The following is a 21,381-nucleotide window of genomic DNA, read 5'->3' on the forward strand; positions in this document are numbered from 1 at the left end:
TGCGCGCCGGACAGACGTCGCATGCGGCCGGCTTTTGTCCCGCTGGCTGCGCGCACTCAGCGCGGCGCGCCTTGTTTACACTGGGAGACAGGCGGGCACAGAGCCAGACGTCCCGGGCGCTGCGAGGAAGAATAATAACGTAGGCAGCTGCGGCTGCGGCGGGGACGAGCGCGAATCTAATTTGACAGCGGCGGGCCCTGCGGGTGGCGTCCCAGCTCCGCGCCGCCAGTAGTTCTGCGCTCCGCCACGAGAGGACCCAGCCGTCGCGCTGCACAGTGGTCGACCGACCTCTGTGGCGGCCGCGCTTTGTCAACAGCGACACCTCGGCAGGCACGAAGCGCACCGTGATTACAGAGGGCAGCGTCGTCGACGTCAAAGCGGGGCGTGTCAGCTCCGCGACCGTCAGAAAACAGCCCCCTCTGTATGTGTGGGACCATACCACGCTCAGACGTGCGTTACAATGGGAATGCGGGAGCAGGAGGAATCAGTGTTAAACGTCCCGCCGACAACGGGGTCATTAGATACGGAGGACAAACTCAGATTACGAAAGGATGGGGAAGGAAATTGGCCCTGCAATTTCAATAGAACCATGGGGGCATTTACCTGAAACGGTTTAGGGAAATCACGAAAAACCTAAATCCGGATTATAACACTTACTGCTCAACAGATAGTTCTGCAGCGGGAGAAGCCAAATACAACACTATACTGCGCTGTTTGTTATACCGGCATAACGCGTATTACCAAGTATGGTATTACGATGCAGCAAATGTTACCCTCTGGGAGACTTTGAGTAAATTGACCGTGAGTTGCCTAATGGGTTTGAATTATCGAAACTGAATTTAATATAACAGTGGAAACCAGAAAGCTGAAGATTGAAGTTTGGAAAATATCTTAAGTAACCAAGTTTACTTAAATGAAATAAAATACGGTCGCCAGCCTAATTGGGCATAGCAATATGAGCATTACTTTTAAAGAATCTGTATTGAATTTTGGCAGAGGAATGCTACCATTACTTCTTTCCCAGAGAAGTGCAATGAAAATCATCAGTCCGCAGCTCGTTGTCGCAAGGTAGCGTTCTCGCTTCCCGCGCCCGGTTTCCCGGATTCGATTCCCAGCGGGGTCAGGGATTTTCTCTGCCTCGTGATGACTGGGTCTTGTGTGATGTACTTAGGTTAGTTAGGTTTAAGTAGTTCTAAGTTCTACGGGACTGATGGCCATAGATGTTAAGTCCCATAGTGCTCAGAGTCATTTGAACCATTTTTGAAAATCATCAGATAAGTGATACAGTGAATACCAGCAGTTATAAATAGTATGTGCAAGCATTCACATGGCAACTGACACTTTATCTCTCCTCAACAGTAATATTTTGTCATATATAAGTTATCTCATCAGCAAATGTTGCGAAAGACACTACTAAACCCAAATTGGGCATGGACATAGTCCTGTTTCAATATTTATGATTCGTATAGTACAAAGATAATTATAAGTCATTTTCAATAGGATTATTACACTCTCTATGAAGCAATGTTATTTCCTTTTAATTTATCCATATTTTGCAGCTTAAAACATGACTATATTCAAAACATTGGAGGTATGAATCAAACAACGCCTTCAGTCTCAACTTTTTCCTGTTTTATTAACTACACGATGCATTTCGGACCCTGTGGATCCATTTTCAGGTGTAATTTGTCTTAATACATGTTTTATTTCTTTTCCCAAATGAGGTGAAATGCATATTCCTGTCACGAAAAGGTTTAATGTTAGGTTATGAATTTCGTAAGTACATAATATGTGCAAAATAGTGGCAAATGAACAATGTAAACTTACCACATCCACCAAGGAAAGCATTTTTAACGTCTTAGTACTGGCAAACATTCCTTCCTCCGTCGTTTTAGTACTTCATTCAAGATGTACATTTGCACACACATGTTTATAAAAACCTTTTATGAATAAAAGCAATTACAGTAACTTTATCTTTCATAGGAAAAGACTCAGGGGGCCGGACGGAGGGGGGGGGGGGCGCTCAAATTGTCTTTCCTATTTTTATTACACAAAGCACACAAAACTCTAGAATTAATTCATAGCGCAATTAGTAAATTCATTGTTCAAGAATGTTTCTTCGTATTAAGCAACGCTAAAGTGGGGATTCTCAACTGACCATTACACTAAATCAAACTAAACACACTTTTCTGAGACGATTTGTAAGATGCAAATTTAGCTATTACTCTTTCGCAGATTTCACTCACCTTGCAGGACTTCTAAAACAGTTAATGCCAGTGATCTTTTATACAGGTTCTTAAGTATGACTTTAAATGCAGTTTACTCTAACTTCAAAACACTAGCACAACTAGTAATTTTCAATGAGAGAATTAAATGCAGTTAATCTTTGAAGCACAAATATTTCGAATTAAAACAAATGAAACATTATGGAGGTTTTGATAAATGCAATACTAACTACTTCCCCTGATTTCAATGAAACCCACAGTATTTCTGTATATCTTGTTGCATTCAGAATTAAGTAACACCAACAATCACTTATTTTCAATCGTTTTTCACATACAGGATACACGGATGTTAGTAATTATATGGAATGGATCCTAAGAGGTATGATGAGAGGAACCAATTCAAGGGTCGGACACACAGTTTAACATAATTTGCCTTATTATTGAAAACTAAACAACATTTAAATGTACTGGTTTATACTTTCTTAGATTTTGCGGAAGTGATGGCGCAATATTGGTGGCGAGTACATGGTGGCTACCTGGTCTTTCCTCTGGAAGTAATTTGCGCTATTACTTTCTTCTTAGCGACGAAATTACTAACTTTAGAGCCTTTTCCAATGATAAAGCACCATTTTAGAGACGTACACACATCCGAGACCTTTCCATGTTAATCCAGGTACTGGATGTCTCACTCGGCACTTGGCGCTGTTCACTTACTTGCGGTTCAGACAAGACTGTCCAGGAGCTAGCTGCCGACTGACTGTGCTCTCTCACTTGGCGCCCAGACTGAGCGCCACATCCACCTTTTCCTACCGTGCCAACTGACGTCAGTTGCAGATAGGAAGTACTGTTGCTTTTCGTTTTATACAATGCTAGTCCCTAGGTGTGAACCAGCTTGTACATAGTTGTAAGCGAACATCTTTTATAAGATCTTAATATTTAAATACATTAACATGTCAGCACAAATTCCACATATTTATATAACGCTTCCCTCCAATTAATACAAAGAATTTAAATAGTAAAGAGGAAACATTGTACACAACTTTCCACTTCAGTACAATAGGTCAAAGACCTATAGTGAAAATTACATACTTGACACTGAACAGAATTAATCAGTACAAAATACTTACAGTATTAATTATGGTGTTACAGGATGACTGAACGCGGCTTTGAGACGTTGTCTTTCGGAATGCGAGTGCCGCGTGCCAACCACCGCAGATGTAATTGAGAAGCAGAAAGCGGGTGTGGAAACTTTTTAATTCTTCCAAGAACAAGTTCACTATCTTAAGCCCCTTTAAGACGATCGACTTTCTTCTCTCAATTGAATGCTCGAGCCAAATGAATCTATTGCAAGGTCGTTGGCGGTTTAATGCTCTACTGAGTATCGAGTTGTCATTTCCGTTTACATGTCAGCACCAAAACAATGTGCGTAGTGAGTGCGGTCTGCTGAGATTTGCACCTGAACGGTGAAAGTGAGTTTACGAAAGACTGTTTTACGAAACGTCGAATTTAAATAACAGAATGTTGGAAGAAGCAAAGATAATAGAATTTATTAACGATCAATGCAAAAATTCACTGTACTCGTTCTTGTTAAAACATCTGGTAAATTCACTACCTTCTTGCGAAGTGAAGGAATAGCAAAAGTGTCTTCCAGACATTTCAAATATATACATTTACTTGCTTGAGAAAAGATATATTACAAACACTTCAAACAGTATCTAGAATGAACAGCAAACAGCGCCTTTTTATTTTGTCTTCTCACTTGTTTTTGATCGGTGACACGACACGAATTTAGGGATATACTTATATGGATATGGTGTCGTCTCCATATAAGTACATAGTTCTGGGAGTACCGGCCATGACCTCCCTCTTCTGTGCCGATGTACACATATTACCCGAACTCTTATGGGACTTGGTAAGAATGTCTTCCACGAGTAGTGAGTGAGTTGGGTAAGGACACTGCGAATATAGTGTGTGGACATATAAGGTGAGAATGTGGGTCTCGCGGGAGGTGTGCGCGAGATAGTCCCTGCAGTCGCACAATCCCCTGTGCCCTCGGTGGCTCGGATGGAGAGAGCGTCTCCCATGTAAGCAGGAGATCTCGGGTTCGAGTCCTGGTCGGGGCACACATTTTCACCATTCCCCGTTGATATATATCAACGCCCGTCAGCAGCTGAAGGTATAATTCTAATTTCGAATTTAGGGAAGTGGAACGTACTGGAGGTTTACTGAATGATAAGAAAAACTTCTAAAAACATTTATTTGACATCAGTATTCCATGGAAGGATCATACATCGCTGCACAGTTGTATCGTATTCTATCGTATTACCCAGTTCTTATCAAGAAGATTATTTCTCGTAAATTTTTATGTAGAACAACAGTTAATAAAAATTACAACTTCGTGAAACAAAAAATTCATATCCTCTTTGCTGTGCCGTCCGAACAAGACACAGCCAGGGCAAAACCACCACAGGCGCAAAGATGCGAGCTGGTGCCAGTGCCAAAGGGACTCGCCATTTACGCGAGTTCCACCAGCACCACCGGCGCTGAGGATGAAAATATCGACTTCTCCTCGGCCAATTGCCGGACGAGTACAGTCCGCCAATGACTGGACGACAACGGACAGGAGCCTACTCGCAAGATAGACCAGCAGGTCTCGCCCACTTGGTTGTAGATCATCGTCCAGGGCTCACTTACACAGAGAACGTCGTTTAGCGGACTCTTAGAAGTAAACAGACAGTTGTAAATTGCAGTTGGTATGTATGTGAAGTTTACCTACCATTATCTGCACCTAGCCATTGAGGGACTTTTCGTGTTACACTACTGGGCATTAAAATTGCTACACCACGAAGATGACGCGCAACAGACGAGAAATTTAACCGACAGCAAGAAGATGCTGTGATATGCAAATTATTAGCTTTTCAGAGCATTCACACAAGGTTGGCGCCGGTGGCGACACCTACAACGTGCTGACATGAGGAAAGTTTCCAACCGATTTCTCATACACAAACAGCAGCTGACCGGCGTTGCCTGGTGAAACGTTGTTGTGATGCCTCGTGTAAGCAGGAGAAATGCGTACCATCACGTTTCCGACTTTGAAAAAGGTCGGATTGTAGCCTATCGCGATTGCGGTTTATCGTATCGCGACATTGCTGCTCGCGTTGGTCGAGATACGATGACTGTTGGCAGAATATGGAACCAGTAGGTTCAGGAGGGTAATACGGAACGCCGTGCTAGATCCCAACAGCCTCGTATCACTAGCAGTCGAAATGACAGACATCTTATCCGCATGGCTGTATCGAATCGTGCAGCCACGTCTCGATCCCTGAGTCAACAGACGGGGACGTTTTCAAGACAACAACCATCTGCACGAACGACGACGTTTGCAGCAGCATGGACTATCGCCTCAGAGACCATGGCTGCGATTACCCTTGACGCTGCATCGCAGACAGGAGCGCCTGCGATGGTGTACTCAACGACGAACCTGGGTGCACGGATGCCAAAACGTCATTTTTCCGGATGAATCCAGGTTCTGTTTACAGCATCATAATGGTCGCATCCGTGTATGGCGACATCGCGGTGAACGCACGTTGGAAGAGTGTATTCGTCATCGCCATACTGGCGTATTACCCGGCGTGATGGTATGGGGTGCCATTGGTTACACGTCTCGGTTACTTCTTGTTCGCACTGACGAGACTTTGAACAGTGGATGTTACATTTCAGATGTGTGACCCGTGGCTCTACCCTTCATTCGATCCCTGCTAAACCGTACATTTCAGCAGGATAATGCACGACCGTATGTTGCATGTCCTGTACGGGCCTTTCTGCATACAGAAAATGTTCGGCTGGTGCCCTGGCCAGCACATTCTCCACATCTCTCACCAATTGAAAACGTCTGGTCAATGGCGGCCGAGCAACTGGCTCGTCACAATACGCCAGTCACTACTGTTGATGAACTGTGGTATCGTGTTGAAGCTCCATGGGCAGCTGTACCTGTACACACCATCCAAGCTCTGTTCGACTCAATGCCCAGGCGTATCAAGGCCATTATTACTGTCAGAGGTGGTTGTTCTGGGTAGTGTTTTCTCAGGAACTGTGCACCCAAATTACATGAAAATGTAATCACATGTCAGTTCTAGTATAATGTATTTGTCGAATTAATACCCGTTTATCATCTACGTTTCTTCTTGGTGTAGCGATTTTAATGGCCAGTAGTGTATATAAGCAGTGTTGAAGACTTCAATATTCAGTTTACCGCAAAGATAAGTAAACCTTTTAATTCACTTGCGTTGACTTTGTTACTAATTTGTTGGAGTGCTGTAGAACCTTTGTCCTCCTATCCCGTTACCAGACTCTGGGGCGTTGCTGCGTAATAGTGGAAGAGAGAAATTGTCTAGCGGTGTAACGCACCAGAAGCAGTTTCACGAACTAACAAACTCGGCTTACCGTATTAACAGTGGCAACTCGGCCTCCACAGCAGTTGCGACGAGGCCCTTACAAAACTGGCGACGAGGGTTTACAGAACTTAACAGTCATACTAGCCTTTTACAAATCAGACTGAGCTTGAGGAAATTGGTAATTTGTGGTGAGGTCTTATGGGACCAAACTGCTGAGGTCATCGGTCCCTAAGCTTACACACTACTTAGTCCAACTTAAGCTAACTTACGCTAAGGATAGTACATACACACATCCCTGCCCGAGGGAGGACTCGAATCTCCGACGGGGACAGCCGCGGGGACCGTGGCAAGGCGCCCCAGACCGCTCGGTTACCCCGCGCGGCTGCCTTAGCTTCAGCAACTGCGCTCTAGGCACAGTAGGTTTACAATAAGAAAAGATTTTCTTGTCATTAGCAAGCGTATATACCCATTTAAAAAACTATACAACACGTACACTGAGCATTTAGCTTAAACCTGATAATTAAAACCAGTTCACTTCTTAAGCACTACCCACCCCTTTCACCCGTCTCTTTCTCAAAACTTCAACGTTACTCTTTCTCTGTGGTTTTACATGAACAAGACAGTAAAACTGAAAATAATTTAGGAAATTACCAGTCGTTAGATACAGCAGAACAAGAGTCTTACCTCCTTCACAGTGAGATTCTACATGTATTGAATACGTCTGTCATAGCGTTTAATTGTAATAATAAATGAAAAGCACCAGTTTGCTTTTGTTCTACAATATTATTTTTATTGCTAACCGGTTTTCGGCTTACAAGGCCATCTTCAGGCATTTACTGAGTATTATCACCAAAGAAGTTAAATGTTAGCAGACAACATTGGAAGAGAAGTCACACATCTAGAGTGAAGTAGAAACATACAGTGAGTAACATCTTTGCAATGAAATAGTAAAAACTGAACAGTACATAAATAACAATGGAGTTGACAGGAAAACCTTTAGCACAAAATAAGAATAGCATGCCTACATAACAGTTTCTATTGATAAACAAAACCATTGAAATAAGATAAAATTAGTACTAGGCAAGGCTGCATCAAGAGGTATGAAACATGGAGAGTAATACACAACCAATTAAAAAAGAAGAGACAGTTGTCAATGTAAATACAGAATACACGGGGAACTTAAGCCATATCAGTACAATAAACGGAAATTAATAAATGCAGGAAAATTGAGGTGTTTGAGGGAACCTACAGTTTGAGAGTGTGGTGGTACTGCATTTTAACATTAACATTATAATCAAAGCAGTGGCTGTATACCAGTTTACATTAAATAAATGAGCAAAGTAAAATATGAACAGTATTTGATGAGATAACTACAAGGGGAGTTAAACATGGACAGTAATACAAGTACAAGTTAAAAGCAAACCCTTAACTATTGAAACTACAGCATATGTGGAATACAAAGACAACTGCAACAAATAAAACAACTTAATGACTACAGGAAAATGGGAATATGTAGGAAGAGAGAGTGTGGGAAATAATGAACAACAAAGATGATTATATGAAGTTTAGGAGAGGGGAAGTGTTGAGTTGTGTCTGGTCACTTAGGATGAGATCTGGACTGTGAGCAAGATGTTTGTTAATTTCCAGGGCTTCCAGCAGGTTGAGTTTATGGCCTTTGTTTGCGTTTAATTGTATTCGTGAGAACAATCACGTGACAAAAACGCTGCTCTACTGGTTGTAATATCTGCCGATTCTCCAGATTCACATACCGCCTATCTTAGAACGCAATCGAACATTAGTTGCACAATCACATGACAAAAATGTCACTTCGCTGGTTATTAAATCTGTCGATTCACCAGATTCACATTCCGTCTATCGTAGAACGTAGTCGAACATCGGTTGCACATTCCTATGTCCTCACTGACGCCTTGCCAATCCACACACGGCGATTTAAGGTAGTCGAGTAGCAACTAACGTACGCAACTTCCCTCCCAGCGTTTTCCGTCTCGCCGCCGAGTCCACTGCTCCTGCTTGCCGCGTGCGTCAGTGCCCAGCCAGCGGGCGCCGCACACCTAGGCCGGGTTCTCCCTCTCTTGGTGTTCGCAGTTACTTGCAGGCAGCCACGCCACTCTTGTGCTCGTCGCTCCGTACGCAACTTTGCTCTCCGACCCAGCTATCTCTCTTCACTTTCTGCAACACTCACGTATCGGCTATATAGACCTGCTGCTTAGCTTGTGTCTCTGAAAAACAGCTCAAAAACAATGGCTCGACCCCGATCTAGCAAGGTTTTCTTGCGGAGCACCAAATAACATGGAAAAATATTTTTCTCGTCAATTAATTCTGACTTTTTCACTGTGCAATAACTTTCATGAAAACAAGTTCGCCTACTTACGTTCTTATTTATGCCTTTACTCTGTAAATCATAGCTACCTTTTTGTTTTCGTATATTTCTTCTCTCGTGCAAGAGAACACTAGTAGGAAAGATATCAATGTGTTCACTGTCTGCCGGCCGCGGTGGCCGAGGGGTTCTAGGCGCTTCAGTCCGGAAATGCGCGACTGCTACGGTCGCAGGTTCGAATGCTGCCTCGGGCATGGATGTGTGTGATGTCCTTAGGTTGGTTAGGTTTAAGTAGTTCTAAGTTGTAGGGGACTGATGACCTCAGCAATTAAGTCCCATAGTGCTCAGAGCCATTTGAACCATTTTGTTCACTGACTCACGAAAAGAAAGCAAACAACGATATAATGATTAAGAAGAGACGGAAGCAAAAGCTCCATTTCTACTACAGGACAGAGCTCGGCCAAAATACTAGGTTAAATTCCGATGTCGGCAAACGTTGACAGAGTCCCTTGTCTGTCCGTATGCGCTGCGTGCAGCACACTTGAAAATTTCTAACTTTACAAAGTGGTTCAAATGGCTCTGAGCACTATTTGACTTAACATCTGAGGTCATCAGTCCCCTAGAACTTAGAACTACTTAAACCTGGCTAACCTAAGGACATCACTCACATCCATGCCCGAGGCAGGATTCGAACCTCCGACCGCGCGGTTCCAGACTGAAGCGTCTAAAACCGCGCAGCCACACCGGCCGGCTCTAACTTTACACTCGGTACAGTTTTTAGACCATTGATGCCATAGACACACTCACAACATGATTGGCTGCTGCTCTAATCGTAGGCACGGAAGATGCACGCACATCGGTTAGTCGATTTTGACTAGAAATTCGCCATTGTAAAACGGACTTATTTATGCTTTTTCTCTGTGAAACGAGAATATCTTTTCGTTTTCAGCTCGGTCTCATCTCTCGAAATCCAGAGTTTAACGCCTTTTGTTCGAATGCTGTACCTCGACGCACATTTTGATTCGCCGCTCCGTCTCCAGTCTCGGAAGATCCTTAACAAGATGTTCTTTTTTATATAAAAAATGAACGATGATAAAACCAAAAAATTAGGTATTCCTGTTGCATGCAGTCCATTATGCTTCCTCATGTTTCACAACCGTAACAGCATACATCTACATCTACATAGCTACTCTGCAAGCCACCGTAGGGTGAGTGGCGGAGGTTACACTTTGCCATTACTAGTCATTTTCTTTCCTCTTCCACTCGCAGATAGGAGGAGGGAAAAACGACTATCTATATACCTCCGTACGAGCCCTAATTTCTCGTATCTTTTCTTCGTAGTTCTTAACCGCAATGTTCTCGTATCTGGCGGCAGCAGAGTCGTTCGGAACCCATCTTCAAATGCCGATCCTCTAAATTTCTCAACAGTATTTCTCAAAAACAATGTTGTCTTTCCTTCAAGTTCCAGAAGCATCTCCCTTATAATTACGTGTTTTTCAAAACCTACCGGTAACAAATCTAGCAGCCCGCCTCTGAATTGCTTCGATGTCTTCCTTCAATCCGACTTGGTACGGATCCCAAAAACTCAAGTAATGCTCAAGAATAGGTCGCACCAGCATCCTAATGCGCTTTCCTTTACAGGTGAACCACTCTTTCCCAAAATTCTCCCAATAACCCGAAGTCGACCATTCGCTTTCCCTAACACAGCTCCCACATGCTCGTCCCGCTTCATATCGCTTTGCAATTACGCCCAAATATTTAAACGACTTGAGTCTGATACGCAGGACACGAGTAATAATGTATCCGAACGTTACAGGTTTGTTCTTCCTACTCATTCGAACTTATATGTTTACGCATTTGGTGCTAGCTGCCATTTATCTGCATCTACATGGGTAAACTGCAAATCACATTTTAGTGCCTGGTAGAGGGTTCACCGAAGCACCTTCACAATTCTCTATTATTCCAATCTCGTATAGCACACGGAAAGAATGAATACCTATATCTTTCCGTACGAGCTCTGATTTCCCTTATTTTATCTTGGTGATCGTTCCTCCCTATGTAAGTCGGTGTTAACAAAATATTTTCGCATTCGGAGGAGAAAGTTGGTGATTGGAATTTCGTGAGAAGATTCCGTCGCGTCGAAAAACCCCTTTCTTTTAATTACGTCCATCCCAGATCCTGTACCATTTCTGTGACACTCTCTCCCAAATTTCGCGATAATACAAAACTTAATGCCTTTCTTTGAACTTTTTCGATGTACTCCGTCAGTCCTATCTGGTAAGGATCCCACACCGCGCGGCAGTATTCTGAAAGAGGACAGACAAGCGTAGCGTAAGCAGTCTCATTAGTAGGTCTGTTACATTTTCTAAGTGTCCTACCAATAAAACGCAGTCTTTAGTTAGCCCTCCCCACAACATTTTCTGTGTGTTCCTTCCAATTTATGTTGTTCGTAATTGTAATACCTAGGTATTTAGTTGAATTTACGGCTTTTAGATTAGACTGATTTATCGTGTAACCAAAGTTTAACGAGTTCCTTTTAGCACTCATGTGGATGACCTCACACTATTCGTTATTTGGGGTCAGCTGCCACTTTTCGCACCATTCAGATATTTCTTCTAAATCGTTTTGCAGTTTGTTTTGATCTTCTGATGACTTTATTAGTCGATAAACGACAACGTTATCTGCAAAAAACCGAAGACGGCTGCTCAGACTGTCTCCCAAATCGTTTATATAGATAAGAAACATCATTGGACCTGTAACACTACCTCGGGAAGCGCCAGAAATCACTTCTGTTTTACTCGATGGCTTTCCGTCATTTACTACGAACTGTAACCTCTCTGATAGGAAGTCACAAATCCAGTCACATAACTGAGACGGCATTCCGTAAGCACGCAATTTCACTACGAGTCACTTGTGTGGTACGGTGTCAAAAGCCGTCCGGAAATCCAGAAATATGGAATCGATTTGAAAACCCTTGTCAATAGCACAAACACTTCAGAGCTAGTTGTGTTTGACAGGAACGAAGTGTTCTAAACTCATGTTGATTGTATGTCAGTAGACCGTTTTCTTCAAGGTTACTCATAATTTTCGAGTAGCCTACAGTATACGTTCCAGAATCCTGCTGCATATCGACGTTGACGATATGGGCCTTAATTTAATGGATTACTCCTATTACCATTCTTGAATATTGGTGTGACCTGTGCTACTTTCCAGTCTTTGGGCACGGGTCTTTATCATACTGAATAGCAATTTTGTCTAATTGTAAGTCGTCTTGTAGCCTCCTACAGTCACTCAAATTCGACGCCTTACCGTACACAGTGGCATCATCAGCAAACAACCACAGATTGCTGCCCTTGTCTCTGATGAACACTCGCCGTCGAGGACAACATACTGTGGTCTATTTATTTAAGAAGTCTTCGAGCCACTCGCATATCTGTGAACTTATTCCATATTCTCGTGCCTTCGTTAACAGCCTGCAAAGGGGCAATGCTTTCCGGAAATGTAGAAATGTGGAATCTGCCTGTTACCCTTCATCCATAGTTCTCAGCATATTATGCGAGAAAAGGGCAAGCTGAGTTTATAACGAGCAGTACCTTCTAAAACCATACTGATTCGTGAACATAAGTTTCTCTCCCACAATAAGTTTTATCATATTCGAACTGAGAATATGTTCAAGGATTCGGCAGCAAATCGATGTTAGGAATACTGGTCTCTAATTTTGCGGATCCGTTCTTTCATCCTTCTTATATACTGGAGTCACTTGCCCCTTTCCCGATCCCTTGGAACTCTGTGCTGGATGAGAGACTGGCGGTAATTGCAACCTTGGTAAGGGGCAAATCCCGTAGAGTACTCCTTATAAAGTCGAAGTGGGATTCGATCCGGACATGGTGATTTATTTGCTTCCAAATCTTTCTCTTGTTCCCCTATGCCAGGGATGCTTATTACTATGTCGTAGGTATGGGAGTCAGCCTGATGGTCAAATGACGGCATGTTTGTACGATCCCCCTGTGTGAACGATTTCTTGAATGTGAAATTAAAACTTCGGCTTTCACATTGCTGCCTTCAACTACCGCACCAGACTGGTCAACAAGGGACTGAATGGAAGCCTTAGACCCACTTAGCGATTTTTCATAAGACGATAACTTCCTCTGGTTCTCTGCCAGAGCTCTTGCTACGACGTGACGGTGGTACATCTACATCTACATTTATACTCCGCAAGCCACCCAACGGTGTGTGGCGGAGGGCACTTTACGTGCCACTGTCATTATCTCCCTTTCCTGTTCCAGTCGCGTATGGTTCGCGGGAAGAACGACTGTCTGAAAGCCTCTGTGCGCGCTCTAATCTCTCTAATTTTACATTCGTGATCTCCTCGGGAGGTATAAGTAGGGGGAAGCAATATATTCGATACCTCATCCAGAAACGCACCCTCTCGAAACCTGGCGAGCAAGCTACACCGCGATGCAGAGCGCCTCTCTTGCAGAGTCTGCCACTTGAGTTTGTTAAACATCTCCGTAACGCTATCACGGTTACCAAATAACCCTGTGACGAAACGCGCCGCTCTTCTTTGGATCTTCTCTATCTCCTCCGTCAACCCGATCTGGTACGGATCCCACACTGATGAGCAATACTCAAGTATAGGTCGAACGAGTGTTTTGTAAGCCACCTCCTTTGTTGATGGACTACATTTTCTAAGGACTCTCCCAATGAATCTCAACCTGGTACCCGCCTTACCAACAATTAATTTTATATGATCATTCCACTTCAAATCGTTCCGCACGCATACTCCCAGATATTTTACAGAAGTAACTGCTACCAGTGTTTGTTCCGCTATCATATAATCATACAATAAAGGATCCTTCTTTCTATGTATTCGCAATACATTACATTTGTCTATGTTAAGGGTCAGTTGCCACTCCCTGCACCAAGTGCCTATCCGCTGCAGATCTTCCTGCATTTCGCTACAATTTTCTAATGCTGCAACTTCTCTGTATACTACAGCATCATCCGCGAAAACCCGCATGGAACTTCCGACACTATCTACTAGGTCATTTATATATATTGTGAAAAGCAATGGTCCCATAACACTCCCCTGTGGTACGCCAGAGGTTACTTTAACGTCTGTAGATGTCTCTCCATTGAGAACAACATGCTGTGTTCTGTTTGCTAAAAACTCTTCAATCCAGCCACACAGCTGGTCTGATATTCCGTAGGCTCTTACTTTGTTTATCAGGCGACAGTGCGGAACTGTATCGAACGCCTTCCGGAAGTCAAGGAAAATGGCATCTACCTGGGAGCCTGTATCTAATATTTTCTGGGTCTCATGAACAAATAAAGCGAGTTGGGTTTCACACGATCGCTGTTTCCGGAATCCATGTTGATTCCTATATAGTAGATTCTGAGTTTCCAAAAACGACATGATACTCGAGCAAAAGACATGTTCTAAAATTCTACAACAGATCGACGTCAGAGAGATAGGTCTATAGTTTTGCGCATCTGCTCGACGACCCTTCTTGAAGACTGGGACTACCTGTGCTCTTTTCCAATCATTTGGAACCTTCCGTTCCTCTAGAGACTTGCGGTACACGGCTGTTAGAAGGGGGGCAAGTTCTTTCGCGTACTCTGTGTAGAATCGAATTGGTATCCCGTCAGGTCCAGTGGACTTTCCTCTGTTGAGTGATTCCAGTTGCTTTTCTATTCCTTGGACACTTATTTCAATGTCAGCCATTTTTTCGTTGGTGCGAGGATTTAGAGAAGGAACTGCAGTGCGGTCTTCCTCTGTGAAACAGCTTTGGAAAAAGGTGTTTAGTATTTCAGCTTTACGCTTGTCATCCTCTGTTTCAATGCCATCATCATCCCGGAGTGTCTGGACATGATGTTTCGAGCCACTTACTGATTTAACGTAAGACCAGAACTTCCTAGGATTTTCTGTCAAGTCGGTACCTAGTATTTTACTTTCGAATTCACTGAACGCTTCACGCATAGCCCTCCTTACGCTAACTTTGACATCGTTTAGCTTCTGTTTGTCTGAGAGGTTTTGGCTGCGTTTAAACTTGGAGTGAAGCTCTCTTTGCTTTCGCAGTAGTTTCCTAACTTTGTTGTTGTGCCACGGTGGGTTTTTCCCGTCCCTCACAGTTTTGCTCGGCACGTACCTGTCTAAAACGCATTTTACGATTGCCTTGAACTTTTTCCATAAACACTCAACATTGTCAGTGTCTGAACAGAAATTTTCGTTTTGATCTGTTAGGTAGTCTGAAATCTGCCTTCGATTACTCTTGCTAAACAGATAAACCTTCCTCCCTTTTTTTATATTCCTATTAACTTCCATATTCAGGGATGCTGCAACGGCCTTATGATCACTGATTCCCTGTTCTGCACTTACAGAGTCGAAAAGTTCGGGTCTGTTTGTTACCAGTAGGTCCAAGATGTTATCTCCACGAGTCGGTTCTCTGTTTAATTGCTCGAGGTAATTTTCGGATAGTGCACTCAGTATAATGTCACTCGATGCTCTGTCCCTACCACCCGTCCTAAACATCTGAGTGTCCCAGTCTATATCTGGTAAATTGAAATCTCCACCTAAGACCATAACATGCTGAGAAAATTTATGTGAAATGTATTCCAAATTTTCTCTCAGTTGTTCTGCCACTAATGCTGCTGAGTCGGGGGGTCGGTAAAAGGAGCCAATTATTAACCTAGCTCGGTTGTTGAGTGTAACCTCCACCCATAATAATTCACAAGAACTATCCACTTCTACTTCACTACAGGATAAACTACTACTAACAGCGACGAACACTCCACCACCGGTTGCATGCAATCTATCCTTTCTAAACACCGTCTGTGCCTTTGTAAAAATTTCGGCAGAATTTATCTCTGGCTTCAGCCAGCTTTCTGTACCTATAACGATTTCAGCTTCGGTGCTTTCTATCAGCGCTTGAAGTTCCGGTACTTTACCAACGCAGCTTCGACAGTTTACAATTACAATACCGATTGCTGCTTGGTCCCCGCATGTCCTGACTTTGCCCCGCACCCGTTGAGGCTGTTGCCCTTTCTGCACTTGCCCGAGGCCATCTAACCTAAAAAACCGCCCAGCCCACGCCACACAACCCCTGCTACCCGTGTAGCCGCTTGTTGCGTGTAGTGGACTCCTGACCTATCCAGCGGAACCCGAAACCCCACCACCCTATGGCGCAAGTCGAGGAATCTGCAGCCCACATTGTCGCAGAACCGTCTCAGCCTCTGATTCAGACCCTCCACTCGGCTCTGTACCAAAGGTCCGCAGTCAGTCCTGTCGACGATGCTGCAGATGGTGAGCTCTGCTTTCATCCCGCTAGCGAGACTGGCAGTCTTCACCAAATCAGATAGCCGCCGGAAGCCAGAGAGGATTTCCTCCGATCCATAGCGACACACATCATTGGTGCCGACATGAGCGACCACCTGCAGATGGGTGCACCCTGTACCCTTCATGGCATCCGGAAGGACCCTTTCCACATCTGGAATGACTCCCCCCGGTATGCACACGGAGTGCACTTTGGTTTTCTTCCCCTCCCTTGCTGCCATATCCCTAAGGGGCCCCATTACGCGCCTCACGTTGGAGCTCCCAACTACCAGTAAGCCCACCCTCTGCGACTGCCCGGATCTTGCAGACTGAGGGGCAACCTCTGGAACAGGACAAGCAGCCATGTCAGGCTGAAGATCAGTATCAGCCTGAGACAGAGCCTGAAACCGGTTCTTCAGACAAACTGGAGAGGCCTTCCGTTCAGCCCTCCGGAATGTCTTTCGCCCCCTGCCACACCTTGAGACGACCTCCCACTCTACCACAGGTGAGGGATCAGCCTCAATGCGGGCAGTATCCCGGGCAACCACAGTCGTAGTCCGATCGGGGGATGCGTGGGACGAGCTGGCCGTCCCCGACAAACCCCCATCCGGACCCCCACAGTGATGCCCATTGGCAACAGCCTCAAGCTGTGTGACCGAAGCCAACACTGCTTGAAGCTGGGAGCGAAGGGATTCCAACTCAGCCTGCATCCGAACACAGCAGTTGCAGTCCCTATCCATGCTAAAAACTTGTGCAAAGAACGTCTGAACTAATCTACAGAGAGCTCAAACAAAACGACACAAAATTGAAGCGGTTATTAAAATACAAGATTGCCTAGTAAATGCAGTAATGCTGCCACTTGTGCACTGCTGACACACTGCTCGGCGGCGGAAGGAGACTACGCGATTTAACACTATTCGAGTACTAAAACGTGATGCTACAACTCTCAAATACTATAATACGCCCGAAATTTATGTGGTAGAGCTAGGAGTATACGACTTGCTGCTGCAGCTGCTTATCCAACGGCGGCAGGGAGCACACTGACTGTGACCAACCGACACTGGCCGTTCAAAACGAAAACAGATGACAGACGACTACGCGAATTTACACTATTCAGGTACTAAAACGCGATGCTACAACTCTCAGATACTATAATACGCTGTTGTAGGTCCATGCATAGATCTTTCACATACCCACGAATCTCTACTAACCTTCGCTTGTCGTGATTTGTGCGTTTCCTTTTGGAACCGAGAGTGCAACAGTCTCTGGTTCCTCAGCATATTCCGAATTTTGCTCTTTAACCATGGTGGGTCTTTTCCATTCTTTATCCACTTACTAGACGCGTACTCTTTAGACCACTATTTACAATGTACTTAAACTTTGCCCATAATTCCTCTACATCCATCTTGCTGGTACTAAGTGATGCCAATTCACTGTCTAGGTAAGATGCTAATAACTGATTATTTGCTCTATCTAGCAGACTCGCCTAATAGCTCTGAGCACTATGCGACTTAACTTCTAAGGTCATCAGTCGCCTAGAACTTAGAACTAATTAAACCTAACTAACCTAAGGACATCACACACATCCATGCTCGAGGCAGGATTCGAACCTGCGACCGTAGCGGTCGCGCGGTTCCAGACTGCAGCGCCTTTAACCGCTTGGCCACCACGGCCGGCGACTCGCCTAACCTTCTTGACTGATTTATTAACTTTCGTAATCATAGTTGCTATAAAGACACCATGATCGCTAATCCCCATTTCTGTACTGACATACATCTTGCCTATTTGTGGCTACAAAGTCTAAGATAGTTCCATTGCGTGTGGGCTGTCGACCTAGCTGCTGAAGACAGTTTTCAGAAAAAGTATTTCACATCACTGTCCATCTGTAACCCCCGCAAGGAATCCATAGACATCACAGTCTATACTCGATAGGTTATAGTCGTTTCCAACTAGTAATCCTTGATCTGGGTATTTACGCACTATTGACCGTAAACTTTCTTTGAATAACTAGAAATGTCACAGCGCAATCGGGTGGCCGGTAAAAACATCTAACAATTATCTTATTTTCACCTACACCTGTTATACGCGACTGCATAATTTCACTGTCACACTCAGCTTCTACCTCACTAGAAATGGAAATGAGCGTTTGGTGACATTGGCCGGGAGGCGCCTTGCGGGGCAGGTTCGGCCACCTTGGTGCAGGTCTTATTACATTCGACATTATTGGGCAACATGCGCGCCGGATGGATGAAATGATGATGAAGACAACACAGCACCCAGTCCCTGAGCGGGGAAAATCTCCGACCCAGCCGGGAATCGAACCCGGGCCCGTAGGACTGCAATCCGTCACGCTGACCGCTCAGCTATCGGGGCGGACGACCTCACTGGAGACAATATCTTTGTCAACAGCAATTAACACTCCCCTTCCTATTCCCTGTAATCTGTTTTTCTGATATTCGTTCCACGATTCCCAAAATACGTTACAGTTTTCCACTTCGGGTTTCATCGAACTGTCAGTCCCAACAATAATTTGAGCGCGAGAACTTCCATGGAGGACAGTCAATTCAGGAACTTTATTACCAGTTCTTTGACAGTTTACTGACAAAAGTGTGGCAGTCGAAGTGTCTTTATTCTGAACACAGTTTGACTTCCCTTGCTGCATATCGACTGGCGAGTTTTCATCGGAGCACCTTGTAACCTCCCCCTCACTTATCGACCTTAATGACAGTGAAAAATTAAACCGCGTGTACCTAATGGAAATTTGGGAAAAGCAATCGTCACCGAAGTTAATCTGTCGGTAAAGAGGGAGGAAAGGGTTACATCTAAATGAAAGGAAAAATGCCAATGAAACTGGTGGAAATTAATTTTGAAAAGGGGTAAAGTTAATAAAGAAAGTAAATGTGCGGCCGATACGTTAACAATTAACTAGCGGTAATTAGATATTTGAGATTTGGGGGAAATTACAGTCGCCAGTCTTAAGGACAATTACTATAGTAACTGAAAAAGAAAGGTTATTACACATATAATTAGCACTAGAAGCGTGGCAACTGAAGGTTGACACGTGTAGTGTGAAAACTGAAAGTTTGTCAGAAGTAATAAATTTCGCTACACTCTGACTTAATTTAGCAAAAGAATTAAAAAAACCAGAAAATCGAAAGTTAATTTAGTGACTGAAGTTAATAGTGAGCTTTCTTTCTGAAGCACATCGAAATTCAGTAAAATACGGTTAGTCTTGGACTACCTCAACAATCATTTCTAAAACTACTTGAATCTACGCAATTTAGAAACAAGAGATTTAACTTTGAACTTGAATTAAATGATTCTGAACAATTAACAATAGTAAAATTTAGTACGTACCAAGCTGAGCTGCAGTCACAGGTAAGCTAAAATACAGTAACAAAACTCGCACTCTTAATTTGTGCTTGTGTAATCTAAGTATTGTAGCCACATATGAATACTTTAACTGAACTTTGAAATTAAAGTAGTGAAATGGAATGATTGTACTTTAACGCTGGCGTCTGAATTTCAACGACACTCGGGTTCATTCCGGAAAAGGAAGGGACCCTGCTTGGTAATGCATTTGGGACAATGAGCAACAAACGTTCATGCTAAGTTGCTGTAATTTTGTGATGCAACTATTTTAAAAGTTTGAAAAGCTGAGGTCTGCCATACAGTTCTAAATCTTTACATGCTTTCAGTCTTCCTTCTTGGTTAATTGAGGGTTTGAAGCTGCCGATCGAGGAGGTGGCGACAGTCACTCATTGTCGGCCGTCGCTGTTGCAGAAGCTGGATGTTGGCGCGCCTTCTCGACACGGTCACCAGACGAAACGGGCTTTTGATGTGCGCCAGCTAATGCTTCCCGTCCGCGACACCACGTCAGAAACTATCATCGCAAGTCGAGCGCAATTACATGCTGCCAAACCCCGAAAGCGCGGCAACTCGCGGGAGCTTCACACAACACACCTGCTCCACTGCACCACCCCAGCCAGACTCTCCCTCTGCCCGCGCTCCACGCGACAGAGTTCACTACCAAAGATCCAAAGCACTTTGGTTCTCCACACGACCTATCGATGTATTCGTTCGATAGCATAGTTTTCCCTAGGCCAGACCCAGAGTATAAATACAAATAATATTCACAAAACAAACCAACATAAATATATATATATACATATATAAATATATATACAAACAGTAAAACAATTACAATATATAAAGACACAGAAATGTCATATCTTCAGGTAACAAAATAAGGAAAAATCTATAGTACAATAGATGGAAATAGAAGGATATGCATTTCCGGCGTTACAACCTGTCTATCCTAAAAAAAAACCATCATATCCACCACTCAAGTTCTCTGCTATCCGAGTAACTGCTTCTTTTGTGTAGTGCACACCTGACCTATCAAGGGGAGTTCTACAAACGATAACGCAGGTCTAGAATTCTGCATCACAGTGTCAACGAGGCCGTTGGTTGAGGCCAATCGGCTCCAAACAACAGGACCCCGATCAACCTTGGGAACAATGCTTGCATGCCACGCACGAGGCCAGCACCCCCTCCGCCAGCTGCCTGTACGAATTGAGTCTCGCCTCAGAACCCATGCCACAGGCGTCGTTGGTTCCGCCGTGAGTCACAACTTGCAGATGACTGCACCCTGCACGCTCGATAGCCGCAGGAAAGACCGCCTTCAAATCTCGGATGAGACCCCTGGCAGACATTGCACATTGGCTTTCCTTCCAGCCCTGAACGCTATCTTCCCAAAGGGAACGCGCCTAACATCGGAGCTGCCAAGCTGCCAATACTAGCAAAGCCCATCCCCGTGTACCAACTCGGACCCTGCTTAAGAAGCGACCACCAATCCACTCAAAAGGTGAATGGGCGCGGCAAGACGGCCATTCTCCACATTGCCCCTCCGCCCCGAACGACGCGAACGTCTTCCGACCAGCTACTCACCCTGCTGTGCTAGCGGATCCACGTCGTCGGGTGCACTAGACGTGCCTCGCAAGCAGAATCAGTGGGCAAAATAAGCTACACCTGAGGTGTCCCATGCGACGCGCCACATTCTACGGCACCACTACACCCTGAGGCAGCAGGCTGAAGGTGACTGACCGTAGC

Source organism: Schistocerca cancellata, chromosome 2 (assembly GCF_023864275.1).
Source record: "Schistocerca cancellata isolate TAMUIC-IGC-003103 chromosome 2, iqSchCanc2.1, whole genome shotgun sequence".
In the NCBI taxonomy this organism is placed as follows: Eukaryota; Metazoa; Arthropoda; class Insecta; order Orthoptera; family Acrididae; genus Schistocerca; species Schistocerca cancellata.